At 34.7% G+C, this 18,720-nt stretch overlaps 1 pseudogene; it reads right to left on the bottom strand.

Moving 5' to 3' along the window:
- Positions 1 to 1,434: 1,434 nt before the first annotated feature.
- LOC126694130 (xanthotoxin 5-hydroxylase CYP82C4-like) lies at positions 1,435 to 17,648 on the bottom strand (annotated as a pseudogene).
- Positions 17,649 to 18,720: the final 1,072 nt, after the last annotated feature.

Genomic DNA, 18,720 nt, shown 5'->3' with positions numbered 1-18,720 from the left:
TATGGCCAGTTGTCCTGTTTTGTCCTGTAGTGCTCCAGCTAGCATGACTGTTCATCTTCCAGCATGCTTGGCACGTGTGCTGCTTCTGGCGGCTTGCAACCGCGAGTCACCCGCGAGTCCCAGCCGCGAGTCTCTGTTTTCTTGCACACTCTTGAGCAATCTTCACTCTATCTCACTCACTACCCTCACAACAAACCCACCTAAATACAGGGTTACTAAATGCTGAATTACAAGCAAATTTGGCACGGAATAAAGCCAATTAGATGGTTGAATAAATTCAACCTTACAATTGCCAATGAAAATTGGACTTTGATGTTGCCAATGAGAATTGGGTTTTGGATAAATAAATTGTCATGGGTTTAAATCATGGGCTTTGATCATGGATTTGAATTCCATTGATAAAATTATTTTGCCATGGACTTGAATCATGAGCTTCTCAAATATTGCCAATTATAAGTATTCTTAGGCTTTAAATAGAATATTATAATAAAATTGGACAAAATATGAGTTTTGGGGCTTTTTGTGATAGTTTATATCATAACCCAATTTAGATAATGAGATATGAAACATTTGTGATTAACATAATAATAGAGCAAAAAATATTTGGGAAAACCCAATAACTTATTAGTGGTGTTTGAAAATAAATAGGTGGTAACAAATAAAATTAGGTGTGAAAAAAAAAAAAAAAAAAAGTATCCTAACAAAGACAAATTTTTCACACCACATAGCTTCATTTCATTGGCGACCCGCACCACGTCAACACTATCATGGGTTTTGGGAAAATTTCTTTTAAAGCCCAAAAGAGTCCATATTCACAAAATGACGCCGAAGCCCATGGTCCAAAACTCTTGGCAATATAATCTCATCAAAGCCCATGGCACAACATCTCATTTTCAGCTCATGATCCAAGCTCATGAGTCTCATCAGGGGAATTTTAGGAGTTGTGGTTTGGAGGGCCAAGAAGTATGTTCAGTAAAGCTCCAGTGGTTCAAAGTTGATAAAAGAAAGCATGTTGCTTGGCATGTCTTCCCAATTCCCCGAACTCTGACAGGTCAATGTGCAATAGGTAACATTTGGTAAGCCTCTCATATCACATAACACTTAAAATAAAAAAAAAAAAAAAAAAAACTCATCATGCGCTTTACATAAAAATTAATGTTCATCATATAATATAAGTTTAAAAATATAATTATAGTATTTCATATAAATTATATTATTATTTTCATTTAAATCAATTCCAAGCACATGACTAAATATATATTAATATCTCATATCTAGCATTAAATGCTCTCCTTACTCTCCAAGATTTGGTTAAAATACAAAAAAAAAAAACCATAATTACATCTCTAAAACTTCATCAAATATCAATCAACTAGTTTATTACTTACCAAAATTATATATGGACTAAACATATAATTTTTCAAAAAAGGAAACTTAGCCAAAAATACCAACAACAACTCCAATAGAAGTTGCAACACCTCTAGCAGAAGCTGCAACAGCTCCAGCAGAAGCTACAACAGCTCCAGCAAAAGCTGCAATAGCTCCAGCGGAAGCTGCAATAGCTCTAGCAACAATTGCAATAGCTCCAACAGCAACTTAGGTAGTTGACACATGTCCTAAATAACATCACTTGCCTATTAATGGTCAATCTCAGCAACTGCCTACTATACCAAAAGAAGAAAGGATCCCATAAAAGAAATCCTACCATTTTAAGCTAAAATCCTTAGCCTCCAGCTGCAATACCAGAAATAAGAAGGTCCCATAAAGGTTATCTTACCATTTTTATCCAAACCATGCATTTAATGCTAAATATTTTCCTCCAATAGAAGATGTCATTTAGATGATATCATCCAGCAACTACTGCTGTAGAGTTGACAGCTCTAATAGTAGCTCCAGCAGCATTAAAGGCTCAAACTTTTTTTTTTTTGGCTAAAAAAAAAAGCTCACTAATGAAACCACTTACTTTGTCAAATACTTTTCCTTATTTGCTAAATTTCCCTTCAACTAATTATAATCCAGTTACATGCTTGGCTCTATATAAAGAGGATCAAGCCACACACTAAGAGATCCATCCATCCATTCCTCTCTCAGCCCCTTATTCTGAACCTTCATTCACTTTGTTGCCCATATCTCTAAACATTTCTATACTTTTCCATCTCTCTTATGAAAATATCTCTTCTTAGATAACACTATTACAACACACCTATTACACCACACCATTATCCATTACCCATCTTTTCCACACTCTATTATTCTGAAATATCATCATTTTGCTGCCCATAAACACATCTCCATGTCTTTCTCTATTTCTCTTACAATACTTCTCTTCTTAGAAAGCAACATAACCAATGTCATAACACAAAAAACAACTCCAACAGCAACTATAAGCTCATGTATTTACTATATTTAACCTTCATATTATCTATCTCATACTCCCATATATTTTACAAACATATTCCTCACAAACTATCCATACATACTTCTTACATATATTTCTAATCTATCTTACAAACACCATATCTCACAAAACATATATATTTCTTACCATCTCCATACATCTTAAAAGATACCAAACACTCTTCCAAGAACACATTACAAAAGCCCTTTCTCATGGAAGGCATATGAACATTAAGACTAAAAATCCTTCTCTTAGAAGGCACAATGATTTCATATTAAAGTCATTCTCATGGAAAACATAAATTTCTAATACTAAAAGTTCTTCTTATAGAAGGCAATAACATTTATATTTGACTAAAAACCAAAAGAGTATTATATGGGGAAAAACATTTAAGTGCATGATAAAGATGATGAACTTAACCAATCTATGCACACGGCTAGACATATTCTCCCTCCCTCCAATTGCACCCATTTTTCACATTCAATCATAAAGTCATCATGAAAAGACTCATAATATCATATTGTACCACTAGACTCATTTTCTCATGCTGCTGAAACATTATGTCCACTGATGTTATACGGCTGGAGTTACAAACTATGAAGATAAGTCATTATATTTTTATCTTCAAAATTATATTATTAAGTATATCTTATTCATTATCATTATACTACTCAAATAATATTATTATACCGCTGGAACATTATCAACTCATTAACGCTATACAGCTGGAGCCACGAATCATATAAAGAACAAAGTGATGATATACAACCGAAGCCACAAACTATGAAGATAAGTCATTATATTTTTATCCCGAAATTATACTATTGAGTATGTTTTAATTGATTATCATTGTACCGTTGTACTCATATTATTATGCCATTGAAATGTTTTCAGCTCACTAACACTATACGGCTGGAGCCACAAATCATATAAAGAATGAAATGATGCTATATAGCTGGAGTCAGAAACATAAAAGATAAGTCAATTTTTTCTCTATCTTTGAAATTACATTATTAAGTATATGTTAACCCATTGTTATTATGTCGCTAGATGCAAAATACTTTAATACTATCTCACTATTTAATAAACTTGGGTTCACTAATACTTCATTAATAAACATATATATTAATAAATTGAATCCATCTCACTATCGGACATATAATATTCAGACATAAACCACCGCTGGACATATATCATTTGGACATGAACTACCGTTGGACATATATTACTTGGACATGAACCATAACTGGATATGTATTATTTGGACATAAATCATTGTTAGACATACATTATTTGGACATAGACCATTGCTAGACATACCTTATTATATTGGACATGAACTAAACTGCAGCTGAATATGGACTATTTTGGACTCATCCCATTACTGGACATATGGTACTTAATTAATTACTTTCTAATATTGGACATCACTTAATAAACATAATAATAACATATCAACTCACCATTTAATCAAAACTATCACGCTAAGTATATTATTTACTTATTTCAACCATTATCATGATTCTAAGACTTTGAGCTTTATCTATTTTGTAGGCTTAAAATGCACCATAAGCAATTGGTCTATGCAACCCAATGTCGAGTTCCGGATTGGACTCCCCGAAATAAATTCGGGCCTAACAAAGTCACACCTCTAGCAGAAGACATTTGGCTACACGCAAAAACTGCCCCCGACAATAGTCTCACTATCAATGTTACAAGTTACATCTCTTTCAAAATTTTAGTTAGATAGCAAATTTATTGGGATTTTTCTTTTTGTTTGTAATGACTTTTTTTTTTTTTTTTTTTGAGAAAAGTTGTTTGTAATGACTTAATATATTCTTAAGGGAGCCAAAATTTAAAGACAAAATTTGGTTACAAACTTAGTTGTAACCTAAAACTACAACTCGCACTAAACAAATTAACATAATTACATATTTTGAAAACTTTACTATTAAATTGCATGTTCTTTATGTTCTTAAAACAAATGTAAAATTTCATGTTAATCAGATATTATTTACTATTTGGTTCATAAACTTAAATTTTATGTAATTTTAGACTACAAAAACTCAAATTTTAAATATTTGATCAATAACATAGCTATTGATCTTTGATTTTTTTTTTTTTTTTTTAATTTTACAAATATGAAGGATATCAGGATATAAGAAGAAAATATAATTAAATGGTAAATATATCATAATTCACATCCAATAAAAAAAATATTGAGTGAAGTTGTAGTCTTAGTCTATAATTAAATTTGTTACCAAATTTTGTTCAAAACTTAATTATATTGACCCTAAAAAATTTTTAAGTGGTCACAAATATTTTTTAAAAATAATAAAATCATAAAAGTTTTAAATTTTATATATAATAATTAATTTTTTACCAGGTCAAGGTGATCCTGTGACCACCTGAACTCCATATGAAGCCGCCAGTGAACCACATTATGAACTTTTCTAATAATACGAATAATCTTTTCGTTTTGGTGTCGCAAAACAACAATATAAGATGATTCTGAATGAATTATTTTTTTGTAAACACATTAGGAACTTTTCTAATAATATGCATAATCTTTTTGTTTGGTGTCGCAAAACAGCAATATGACACACCAACCATAGCACAGCACAGCACAAACAAAGAGGCCATAGTGACAAAGCCAAATATGGCACACCCACCAAAAAATTGATAAGCCAAATGGTAATTCTTTAACCCAAAAAAAAAAAATAATAATAATAATAATAATTTCATTCGTATTGGGTCCTTTTTTTCTCGGTATGATTACGCCCCGGTTGTACTAACAAACCAATTTCAAGTCAAAGTGAATTAATTGATTCAATTATTATTTTACGTTGGTTTAAGCAATCACACATACAATATTGCAAAAAATAAACAGAAAGTTCTTACATATTTTTAGAATATCAAGAAATTGTATTCTTTTTTTCTCACATTCTGACCTTACCATGAATTCAATGGATAAATCCAAAGAGAATAAAGTATTATTTTTCATATTCTAAAAATACTTTAAAATTACTCAAAATAAACAATTATGGCATTAAATGTGTTAGGTTCTAAAGACTTAGGTTTTTATGTATTTAGAACTCTAATGTGTATTGTTGGCAAACCATAATCAAAACAATATGTTTAGTAGTGTTTAGACTTGCTCAAAGTTGTATCTTTTATGTAAAGTTGGAATCGAGCTGATGCAGAAGTTATTGTGCATTTCAGCCTGGCTCAATCGATTGAAGCTTAGGCTCGATCGATCGAATTTCGGGCAGAATGCGTTTTTTCTGCAGAATTCCAACTCAGCCCTAGTGTGTTTAAAACGTTTAGGGTTTTCTAATTTGTCCTAAGTATAAAAGGCAAACCCTAGCCACGTTTTAGTGTTACTCATATTGCTGTTTGTGTAAATCTCTTGTGAAATCTAGAGGAGCTTTCCTTTACACAAACTTAGGGTTTTCAATGAGGAAATATTATCTACACCTTAATGATCAATTCAGTTGCTGCCATTGAAGTTTAAAGAAACACAAGCAAGTGTGCTTGTATCTGCTGGTGAATCCAAGAAAGAAGAAGTCCGTGGATTCGGAACTTGCACATGGTCGTGTCAGTAAGTTCTACTGGTGGGTAGCAATAAGGAGTCGAGCGTGGGGGCTTGTAAGTCTTATTGTATGAATTTCGATTCTTTCAAGATAGTGGATTCAGGTTTACCTTGAGGATAGCTAGGTTAAATCCTCCTCAGGTTTTTACCGGTTTGGTTTCCTAGGTGATCATATCTTTGTGTTATTTATCTTTCCGCTGCTATGCATGATATGATTGTTGTGATTGTGATAACCTAGATTTGTTAAATTGAATTGTGATAACTTAGATTTGTTAAATTGAATTGTGATAACCTAGATTTGTTAAATTGGACTAAGTAACAACTTAGCTAATTACCTAGGTTAATCCAATTGTGTTGTTAAGGGGTCTAAAAACTATCAAGTGGTATCAGAGTGAGTTGCTCTCTTGTTGTTGATCTTTTGATCACTGAGCTGATCCTTGACCCCTGTTGTCATGGAACACAGACACTCTCTTGTTATTCCTCCTCACTTTGATGGGAATAATTATGCTTATTGGAAAGTAAGGATGAAAGCATTCCTTAAATCAATTGATGAGAGAGTTTGGAACTCCGTTGAATACGGATGGGAGAAGCTCACTACTCCTGTTAGTGAGTGGAAAACTTCTCAAAAAGAAGCAGCCACGTTTAATAGCAAGGTTATGAATGCTATCTTTAACGCTGTTTCTATGGAGGAATTTAAGAGAATCTCTAATGTGGAGGTTGCTTATACTGCTTGGAATATCCTCCAGATTGTGCATGAAGGTACAAAGGCTGTCAAAATCAATAAATTGCAGCAGTTAACTTCAAATTTTGAAAGCATTAGGATGTCTGATTATGAATCTTTTGATGAATTCTATACTAAACTGAATGATATTGTTAATTCTGCTTTTAACTTGGGTGAAATCTATAATCAACCTAAAATTATTAGGGAGATTCTTAGATCATTAACTGAAGACTTTATATCAAAAGTGACTGCCATTACTGAGAGCAAGGATGTGGACTCCATCCCTGTTGATGAATTTGTAGGATCTCTTCAATCCTATGGGTTAGACCTATCCAAAACTAATAAATCCAAATCAATGGCTCTTAAGTCAGTTGATGATGTTGAAATTGGTGGATTTAATGATTAGCTCTCTGCTACAGAGATTGCTTACCTTGCCAAGAACTTTAGAAACTTTCTCAGGAATAGTAACAAAAAGGCAAGAGGCACGAACACTGCTGAACCTAGAAACTTTAGGAGGAATGATCCCACTAAGGTTAACAATAATGATAAACCTAGAGAAAAAGTAGGTCAACCTTTTAATAATTCTATGGGTCCTCAGTGTTTTGGATGTCAAGGGTATGGTCACATGAAATCTGAATGTCCTACCTATTTGAAGCCTAATGATAAGGCTATGGCTGCAACCCTTAGTGATGGTGAAGTTTCTGATAATGAGTCTGATTGTGACGAGGATGGAAACTTCATTACTTTCACTGCTACTGCTGTAGTAAATGAGAGCATATCTGCTGAAGAGTACCCTTCTGATGGGGAACTCTTTGAGGATGCAGATCTTCAAGAGGCCTATAATAAACTTTGCAAAGTTGCTGCAAAGGATGCTATGAATGTTGAATTTGGGCTGAAGAAAATTGAATCTCTTGAGCTTGATAAGAAGAATTTGCTTGTAAAACTGTTTGATGCTAATGAACTTTTGAACAATGTGAAAACTGAAAATATGCTATTGCTTGATAAATTTAAATCTTTGAAACTTGATTTTATCTGTTGCTAGATCTGCTAGTTCTAAACTTGATCAAATGCTGAGTGTTCAAAAGTCTCCTTCTGACAAATCTGGTTTAGGTTTTGTTGAAAGCATCTCTGTGTCTGCTCCCCATTCCACAAACTTTGTCCCTTCATCTTCTTCTGAACCTTCTGTGAGTGAGATTGTGTGTGAAACTGTCAAACCCCCTGTGAGTGAGGTTGTCAAACCCATAGAAGTTTCACCATCTAGGAAGATTATGGTTGACCTGAAAGAGTCTAAACCTAAGCAGTCTATCCTTTCTAAGGACAAGTCACATGATAAGCCTGCATGAGTTTGTCGTTTTTGTGGAAAGTCTGGACACATACATCCAAACTGTTACAAGCTGCAAGCTGCAAAGAGAGCAAACAAACCAAAAGTACCTGTGCCTCAAGCACAAGATCCTATGGTACTCATTGGTGAATTGGTAAAGGCTTTAAACCTTTATTCCAATCCTGGAGTTGGTAATCATTCCCATGTGAATAAGAACTCCAATGCTCATGGTGCATCTAAAAGGTTTTGGCTGCAAAAGACTCGAACTAATTGAGTCTTTCTGACATGGTCCTTATACTTCATTGCTCTATCCTTTGTGACCATTGTTCTTTGGTTCTGTGTTTTTTTTTTCTAGGATTTGCATTGCATAACATTCATGCATTTCATTCTAGGTGTTTTTTTAATAATAATAAAATAAAATAAAGGAAAAAGGGAAGAAAAAGGAAGCAAATTGTGTTTTGCACTAGTTTCTTGGTTTTTGAGAACAAGGTTGGTCAATTTATTTTCACATAACATGTCTTATGTACCTTGTTTAGCCTTGATGAGCTTACTTATTGCACATTACTAGTTGAAGCTTTGTAGTGCATGTTGTGTGGGAAAGATGTTTATGGTTTTGATCACTTTGTCTTGATCTTAAAGTCACATGTTTTTTGACTGTCGGACTTGAACTTTTAGAAAAAGGCATAAATAACCATCTCACCACTGTTCACTAGCCAATCATGAACACCTTAGTGCATATTGTAAGATTTTGTGCTCGAGAAAGTATAGCACATGCACAAAAAGAAAATAAGGTGTAGCCTCGGTTTAATTGTTTAATACTTAAAATTGGTGTGTACTATTAGGCTTGATGCCAAATCACATAATTAAAATTGGTGTATACATTATCCTAGCTTTTTAATAAGTTTCTAAATAAATTAAAATTGGTATGTATATTATGAGGCAAAATTCAAGAAACTTACATGATTGCAAGCTTATGATCTAGGAGATGTGAGAGTTATATGATGTAACTCTTTAGGTGATAGTCTCTTTTAAATTCTATGTGATGAATTTTGTAGACTTTGTGATTGATTTCTATTTACATATCACCTCACATATATCTCAAGCTTTTGCTAGTTGCACACACTACACAAGTTACTCTTTGCTAAACATTGTACATATTATTGTGTGTATTTTTGGTCTGACCAACAAGTTTGCAAATACTTTGAATTTTGTGCAAAATTGATTTGATACTTGAAAATTTATGGAGAATGTAAGAAATTTTAAATTTGGTAAATTTGGGCTTCAATTCTTGTTTTTGAAAATCATATCATTACATACTCATGCATTCTGTTCCTCAATTTCAATGCTTTGAGTTGTTCCTAATTTTTTTTTCAAAAACTGTGTTTTTTCCTCAAATTTAGTGAGCCTCTGCTAGTTTTGATTGATCCAATCTATTTTTCGATCAATTGAAATTCTTTTAAATTATCTAACGAAGCCTCTGTCTGTTTCGATTGATCGAAACTGTTTTTCGATCGATCAAAACTGTTTTGAAATCGTTTTAAAATTTTTTAACAAGCCTCTGTCTGTTTCGATCAATCGAAACTGTTTTTCGATCAATCAAAACTCGTGAATCCGGTTTTAAAAAATTCATATTTGACTTGTTCAAAACACTTTTTCAAAACTTTTTTTCTCTCTCTCCGACTAGGCAAGGCTCCACTGAGATATTTTTGTCGTTTTCCTCCAAATTTCTTGCAAGGATTCTCTCTCCCTAAGCCGGTATGTCTATTTTACCCTTCCTTTTGCATTATTTTCACATTTTCATGCATTAATCTCATGGTTTTTTGGTAATTTTTGAACTATGCACTATTTGGGATTTTTGATTAATCAAGCCTTGTTTTATGAATTTGATCAATGGGTTTTGCTGCTACAATGATATATTCATGATCTATGTTGGTTAATTTGAATAATTTGGGGTTTTATGAAAAATCAAAATTTCTAGGGCTTGTTTTGAATCCGAATTGGGGTTTTTGTTCAAGTTGGTTCAATTGATGAAATTGGTTTGTTGAATTGATGTAATTGGTCATTATTTTCTGAAATCTTTCTTGTATGATGATCAATTCGTCAATTTCTTACAAATTGATCAAGTGGTTTTTTCAAAATTTTGGGTTTTTTTGTTAAAAACTCTATGCTCAAGCCAAATTTGTGAACTTGAACTTAATTTGAACTTAATTGCACTGCATTAGGTCATGCATCACTACATTTAATTTGTTCATGCATCATATAGATTTTTTCTTCTATATTTTTTTTGTGCTAACTTGCAATCTGCCCTTGGTTTTTTTGTTTTTTTTTTTTTTTGCTTTGTGTCTTAGTCCTTATCCTAGCACTATGCCTAAGAAAACTAGAGCCCATAGGACCCCCTCCACTTCCTTTGAGTCTCCCTCTAGGAGTGAGGTGTTTAGGAATGACAAAAGCAGAGAGGCCTTTGGGCTGATCGTTCTGTGATTTTAGATGAGATTGAGCCGGCCATTAGGGCTAACTTTGAGTCTAGAGGTTGGTTGTCCCTCTTAGAGATAGATCATCCACCCTCGACCGCCCTAATTAGAGAGTTCTTCTCGAATCTCTCCTGCCACGTCTATGATTCCAACACTCTTATTAGGAGTTGGATACGAGGTGTTGAGTTCACCATTACTCCTCGAGTAGTGGCTGAAGCTCTTGGGGTTCTGGTTGTTCGGGAGCCTGACTATCCCTATGATGAGTCTCCACCCTTAGATGTTGTCATGTCATACATCACTAAGTCTTCTATCCAGTGGGGTTCTGATCCTCAGATCACATCTGCTGAGCTTACCGAGACTGCCTTTTAGGATAGCGTGTCATTCTTTATGGCCTATCTCTCATCTCCACACCATCCCTCTAGAGCGATGTGTGTTTTTGTATGCTTTTGTTTCTGGTGCATCTATCAATTTCCCTCATCTGTTCCTTCATTCTTTGAACGAGGTTCATAGGAGTTCTGCCATAGGGCATGCACTTATCCATCTTATTTTCATTCATAGGATTTTGTTATTTCTTGGTCTAGATGGTTTCCCTTCTGGTGAGCCTGTTCATGTTGTTGCTCTCATAGATGCCACCTTTCTTAGGCAGAGGGCTGCTCACTTGAGAGTTGATCCTTCGCGTCCTAAAGGTATGTCATCTGGTGCTGTTCCCCCTCCTCCCTCGTCTACAGGTGCTGATGCTGTTGAGGCATCTGGTAGTGGTGCTGCTGATGCTGATGTTCCTCCACCGACTACTTCTGATGATTCGGGCATTCGACGTACGTTGGATCATGTCTTGACTGTTCAGGTGGCTCATAGACAGATTTTGGTGGATGTGCTCGATGAGATCCATGCTTTGCGCGCAGAGTTGGCACAGTTTAGACGATCTTCACCGCAACCTCCCTTTTGATGATGGATTTTGATTGCCCTTTGGCATTCCGTCACAAAAAGGGGGAGTACATATTTGAGTTCTTGTATAGTTTTGTTTTCAGGGGGAGAGTATTTTTGTGGTTGGAGCTTGTGGAGTTTAGATTGTATCTAGGTGCTTCACATTGTATTTTATCTTTTTAGCTCTTGCCATATTTTTGTTGGGATATTCATGTTAGGGGGAGTTACTTTTATTGCTTTATATGTTTCTTGTTTTCGATTGCTTATTGATTTATATTTATGAGTTATTCATTGATATATGTCTTTATTGTGTGTTGTTTGAAATCAAGAATTTAATTTGTTTACTTGTATTTTCCACACATGCGGTTATGCATTTTGTTTAGTGTTTCAGGAAATATACAGGTTGATTCAATTGAGCTGCTGTCTACATTTGCAACTGATGGATAGTAGTTAGGATTGAGTTTGTTTTATGAGCATTTGTTTTATAAAGGGCTTTTCTTTGTAAACTTTGAACTTCTAGTTGTGTTTTGTCACGAATTGCCAAATGGGGAGTTTGTTAGGTTCTAAAGACTTAGGTTTTTATGTATTTAGAACTCTAATGTGTATTGTTGGCAAACCATGATCGAAACAATATGTTTACTAGTGTTTAGACTTGCTCAAAGTTGTATCTTTTATGTAAAGTTGGAATCAAGCTGATGCAGAAGTTACTGTGCATTTCGGCCTAGCTCAATCGATCAAAGCTTAGGCTCGATCGATTGAATGTCGGGCAGAATGCGTTTTTTTTACAGAATTCCAACTCAGCCCTAGTGTGTTTAAAACTTTTAGGGTTTTCTAATTTGTCCTAAGTATAAAAGGCAAACCCTAGCCACGTTTTAGTGTTGCTCATATTGCTGTTTGTGTAAATCTCTTGTGAGATCTAGATGAGCTTTCCTTTACACAAATTTAGGGTTTTCAAGGAGGAGATATTATCTACACCTTGATGATCAATTTAGGTGCTGCCATTGAAGCTTAAAGAAACACAAGCAGGTGTGCTTGTATCTGGTGGTGAATCCAAAAAAGAAGGAGTCCGTGGATTCGGAGCTTACATGTGGTCGTGTCAGTAAGTTCTACTGGTGGGTAGCAATAAGAAGTCGAGCATGGGGGCTTGTAAGTCTTATTGTATGAATTTCGATTCTTTCAAGATAGTAGATTCAGGTTTATCTTGAGAATAGCTAGGTTAAATCCTCCCCAAGTTTTTACCGGTTTGGTTTCCTGGGTGATCATATCTTTATGTTATTTATCTTTCCGCTGCTATGTATGATATGATTGTTGTGATTGTGATAACCTAGATTTGTTAAATTGGACTAAGTAACAACTTGGCTAATTACCTAGGTTAATCCAATTGTGTTGTTAAGGGGTCTAAAAACTATCAAAATGAGAAACTTAATATGGTAACATAGAAAAAATCAATAGAAAAAGTATGCCAAAGAAAAAAATGAAGATTTAACCATCAACCTCATAGGCAAAACAAATCACTATGCACGTAGAATGGAAGTTTGCAATATAAAATAACCCTATTTTAATATTGTTACCACTTGTTGAATTTATTGTCGTAACCCAATGTAACTCTGAATTTATGGACTATCATGGACTTCTTCTATATGTGATTGTTGTGCCTGAACATCCCGCTCATGTCGCCAAGTATCGACTCAAAGATTTGGTTCTAGGGATTTGAGAATTCTAGTTGTAGCAACTTCAAGCTCATTGAATCTCCAGTTCCTTCAATCTTGATTTTTGGATGGTGCTTTAAGAGAGCATGGTACAATCAAACCATAGATGCAAAGGCAGTACTTTCAAAAAGTCATTAATCACGTCTTTTATATTTTCTTTTATAGTCTTCCTTTAGTGGAACGAAAACCTAAAAGCTTAGATTATGGATTGGGCTAGAAAATTGGCACAACTGGGATTAACTGTGATTTTAACTACTAGAGACATAGAGAAAGGGCACAAAACAAAAACTAAAGAGAAATATCAAAACCAAACAACAAAAGTCATGATACACAAATATATCTTAACACTTTATACACTAACACTTGCAAAATCCACTAACACTATATACACTAAACAATCAATAGACCCTTACCTAACATTTTGGATGTGCAAATGTGCTGAGATTGTTGTATGAGTGAGAGGAGGAGTGAAAGAGTAGAAAACTATCAGTGTTGGTTCCCCTGCTCAATACGTATGAGACCCAGACAAAAAATTAGATCTGATATAGGGACCGAGACATGATTGCCACGTGGAGTACTTGTTCACCACAATTTGAAAATCGAGTTTCTGAGACTCAGTTTCACTTTTAGCAAACAGAGTCCCTAAAACTCGATTTCGATGTGGCATCTACGTGGAATCTTGTAGCACAGATATCGAGCATCTGAGAGTCGTTTATAAAAATCGAGTCTGTAAGACTCGATTTCCACGTGTACAATGAGCCACGCCAGATAGCCTAAGAGCATGAAAACCGAGCCTCAGAGGCTCAGTTTATAAGCCAAAAATCGAGCCTCTGAGGCTCGAGATGTTAGAAAATTAATAAGTTTCAAATAATGGCCTACTAACTAGATAGTTGGGAAAACTAAATTAGTTACCCAGATTCCCCACAAAACATGGGTTTTGAAGGAAGCCTACAAGATCTGACTAGCTTTAGTCACGTGTTTAAAGCCAAATTTCTTTGGCAAACTTTACTATCACTAGCTGTGGTTCAAACTTTCTCTGCCAAACTTGTTGACAATCTAAAACAAACTAAGAACGAATGATACACTACCTCCATTAATGCTGTAATTGTATTGCTTTTGATGAGTTATAGACTCTTCTAAGTGAAGTTATAGACTCTTCCTAGTTGGTTAGAATTATTAAAAAGGAAAAGATGAGTATGCTTAGTTGTTTAGAAAGAAACATGAATTGGGTATTCTATGGAATTTGCATTGCTTTTGAGTTTGTATTACCTTTGATGAGTTTGTCTAACTTCACTAATCTTGTTTTTAAGAGCGTCTCTAGCTGCTGTATATTCTAATCGTAGCATTCAATTTTGGAAAAGTTAAGGTTTTCTTTATATGAAGTAACTTATGTTCTTCTTAGTTCTCTGCTTGGTTCGAAATAGCTGACTGCTACCTTTATATTTTTGCAGTGGCATTATGGACATAAACTGTGTTCTACCTGCAAACTGATGCCCCACTTGTAGACAAGAGCTTGGAGATGGGAAGGCAGCCCTAGAAGCATCCGGGATAGCCATAGGAAGTTAGAGATAGTCATGTGCATAATGTTTGCAGTTGAGGTATAACCATAATCATGTGTGATGCTTGCTGCATCTTTTTTGTGTCAAATGGACCCTAAACTTTCCTCCATTTTGTTGCTATATTGAACTGCATATTCCATAAAGATTGATCATTTTCCCGTATTCCTTAAAGATTGATTGAAATTGTGACAGGTTTGAGAAAATTCCAGCTTGATATTACTTTGAAATTCCGGCTTGTTATTTTGTTGCATGCAACAAGCCAGAATTTCAAAGGAACTAACAAGCTGGAAAACTTATTATGATAGGTTTTTTATAGTAGTGTTTGTAAAACTTATAGCATCATTTGTAAAACTTATAGTAGCGTTTGTAAATGCATTCGCCATCTGGCCTAGAAAGGAAAAAAAAAAAAAAACTATAGCCGCATTTTTAGAACGTGGCTATAGACATTCAAAAAATATTCAAGGGGTTGTAGCCGCGTTTTAAACGCACCTATAGGTGACCGATATAGCCACATTTAAAAAACGTGGATATAGTTGTGGTCTATAGTCACGTTTTAAACGCGGCTAAAACGTGTCTTGGAAACTGTCAACAAGGGTCCTATAGCCACGTTTAAAACACGGCTATATATATGGCCTATAGGACTCTTGTTGACAGTTTCGAAGACACGTTTTAGCCGCGTTTTCAACGCAGCTATAGGCCAGAACTATAGCCGCATTTAAAATGTGGCCATTGGTCCGACCCTATAGCCACGTTTTAAACGCGGCCATTGGTTCGATCCTATAGCCATGTTTTAAACGCGGCTATAGATTTCACCTTAGGCCACATTTTAAACATGGCCATAGGTCCTGGTCTTAGGCCGTGTTTGTAAAAGTGCGACGATAGACCCCTTAGGCTTGTAGTCACGGGGTTTAGCCCACATTTGAAAACGCGGCCCAAAAAAATCGTGACTATAGGCCAAATCATCCTATAGCCACGTTTTAAAAACGTGGCTACAGAACCTTTTTTTTGTAGTGCTACCACCAAGGATAAGTGCCTGCATTAAATTTTTATGAACTTAAAGATCTATTTAATTCGTTTAAAGAGGAATAAGTTTCAATTAATATTTCTCATAGAAATTAATGCTAACTATGAAACTTTTTTTTTTTTTTTACAACTTATTAAGGTGTGATAATTCAGGATTAGAATAATATCACTTTTACATTGGTGGTGTCAATTTTATTATGCACTAATTATAATAGATTATATTAACATGGTCATATATGACTTCTGTATTATAAATCCGGTTTAAAACACTATTATTACTATTTTCGTGTGTGTTGTAATAAGTATTATTGTTTACTCAAAAAATAATTACGAATGTTTATCCCACATTAGTTGTGTATGTCTAATATCCGTTGTTTATAACCTCAATCTACAACTACAAAGGTTAGGCCCTTTTGTAGTTGTACTCTGGTTATGTAATGTATTATAAACCCGGTTTAAAACACTATTATTACTATTTTCGTGTGTGTTCTAATAAGTATTACTGTTTACTCAAAAAAAATTAGGGATGTTTATCCCACATTGGTTGTATATGTCTAATATCCGCTATTTATAACCCCAATCTACAACTACAAAGGTTAGGCCATTTTGTAGTTGTACTCTGGTTATATAATGTATTATAAACCCAGTTTAAAACATTATTATTACTATTTTCGTGTGAATTTTAATAAGTATTACTATTTACTCAAAAAAAACCCTTGAAAATAGTCAAATTTTGAGGCAAGTAGGATTAATTTGAAGGCATGGCCATCCAAGAATATGCCTAATATTTGGGCTCTATGTTGTCTTCAAATGGCTCAAAATTAAGGTTCAGCCTAGAAACTCTGTGGGTAGCCAACTCCCACAGTCGTATTACAAATTCATATGAATCATATGGTTAGTTGAAGTAGTGAAATCACACGTTAGATAATAATTAATGTAAAAAATAAGCTATTAATATTCAACCAAAACAACCAACATATATACCAGGCAAGTCAACTTGATGCTAGTGTCTGCATCATATTGAAAAGTTGCGAGTTGACCTTCTTCCTGAAGTGACAACATGACATCAATGAAATCTTGCTCACCGTTGGCCTTAACCCCACCAGAAACTCTCCTTTGACGATGCTCCTCCAGCCAACCTCCCAATATAGAATCCATCTCCTTAGTATTCTTCTTCATTGCCTTTTCATGCCCCCGCAAATCCAACCAACCTAGAAATGGAAGTGCATCCGAAATCACAAATATGCCCATCAGATGAAAGAACTAATTGATTGTATTTTGACACCTCCTTGCCTCGCCACTGTCAAAAGCAGCTGAGGAACCAGTATAACATTTTCCCGCAACCATTCTGACCGCCACATTGAGTGTCAACTCTTCTGACCAGTGTTTAATGTCAACAAGCAAAGGAGAAGAGCTATTTTGGACCCATAAACTGTATAGCTCCTTTATCCCCATCTCAATTTCAGAGAACCTAACATGCTTGAGCATCTCTAGCCGATGATTTGAGAGAAGTTCAAGCGTTGAAATCTTTCGCATCTCACGCCAGAAGGAGTTGTAGGGTGAAAAACCATACACTGCATAATTGTACCCCATGAGTTTTGTAGCTACTGTTGCTGGACGTGAAGCTAGTGCCTTGTCATTGATGGTGAAGCAATCCTTTGCTACTTCCCAGCTACTCACAACAAAAGCTCGGTGACTGCCTAAGCGGATATTGAATGCTGAGCCATATTTATCAGCCATTGCTCCTAGTGTTCGGTAGAGAAGCTGATCAGCACCAAGAAGAAGGTGAAGGTGGCCAATTATAGGCCATGCACCAGCTGGTTCAGGAGCCTCTTTGCTGTTGCTGTAGTTCTTTGCCTTTCCAAGCAATGTATAGAGAGACTAAAGAAACAAACACAGCAACAACAGTGAATTGTAGATATGCATCCATGGTTCAACAGGAAGATAGACATGCAATATGCATGGATATGAATACCCAGTCAAGTTATATATAAGTCCACTCCAACAACAATTTGACTAAAATCATTTTTAGGTCCTAATATTAAGTTTATGGACTGAAATTCAGTAATGAACTAAACTTTAGCATCCAAAATCATATATAATCCTTTTTTTTTTTTATATCAATTTAACAATAACCATAATTTTTTGTTGAGTAAACTACGTATTTGGTCCCTATCATTTACATCATATTTCAATTTGGTCTCTAATCTTTCAACTATGTCAATTTGGTCCATAATCTTTCAGTGTTGCTTCAATTTAATTCATGCTGTTATATCTTAGATGGAAATTTTTGACATGGTAAATGACCAAAATAAAAAATTAGTTCCATTAATGTGGCAATAAACTAATTTTTTATTTTGGATGTTTGCCACGTCAACAATTTTTGTCCAAGAAATAATGACAATAATTAAATTGACATGACACTGAAATGTTATGAACTAAATTGACATAAGTAAAAGGTTGGAGATCAAATAAAAATATGGTATAAAGAATATATACAAAATATGTCATTTAGCCCTTTTTGGTTTTAGTAATAAGAGCAATCATAAGTTTCATGCTTGAACTATGTAGCTCAATATAAATCTTATAAATTGTACAACGTAATCTCATTGTATAACTCATTATAATTAAATTAATACTTATTTTAAACTATATTATAATATTTTATTACATTTTTTTTTAACTGGCATTCACACCATGTGCATATATTGTCATGTTACTTGAAATAACTCTCTACTAACTATTTTATTTAAGTTTACATATAATTCTTTGATTTAGGCCTGTAGCCAAGGTCATGGCATGTATGTGTGTTCACGTTGGGTTGTCATGACTTAGGTTAAGTGCACGCAAGCATGCCATGTCTTTGGCTGCGTGCACGCAGGGCTGCCATGGGCATGCTAGCATGCCCAAATGAGGTTATTTAGGCATGCCAACGTGCTTGTAGGCGTGCCCATACTGGGTTGTCAAGGCCTTGGCAACCTACATCCATGGACATGCCAACA

This window comes from Quercus robur, chromosome 2 (assembly GCF_932294415.1).
Source record: "Quercus robur chromosome 2, dhQueRobu3.1, whole genome shotgun sequence".
Lineage (NCBI taxonomy): Eukaryota > Viridiplantae > Streptophyta > Magnoliopsida > Fagales > Fagaceae > Quercus > Quercus robur.
Note: the sequence above shows the minus strand (reverse complement) of the source record. Positions and strands in the feature narration are given on the sequence as shown.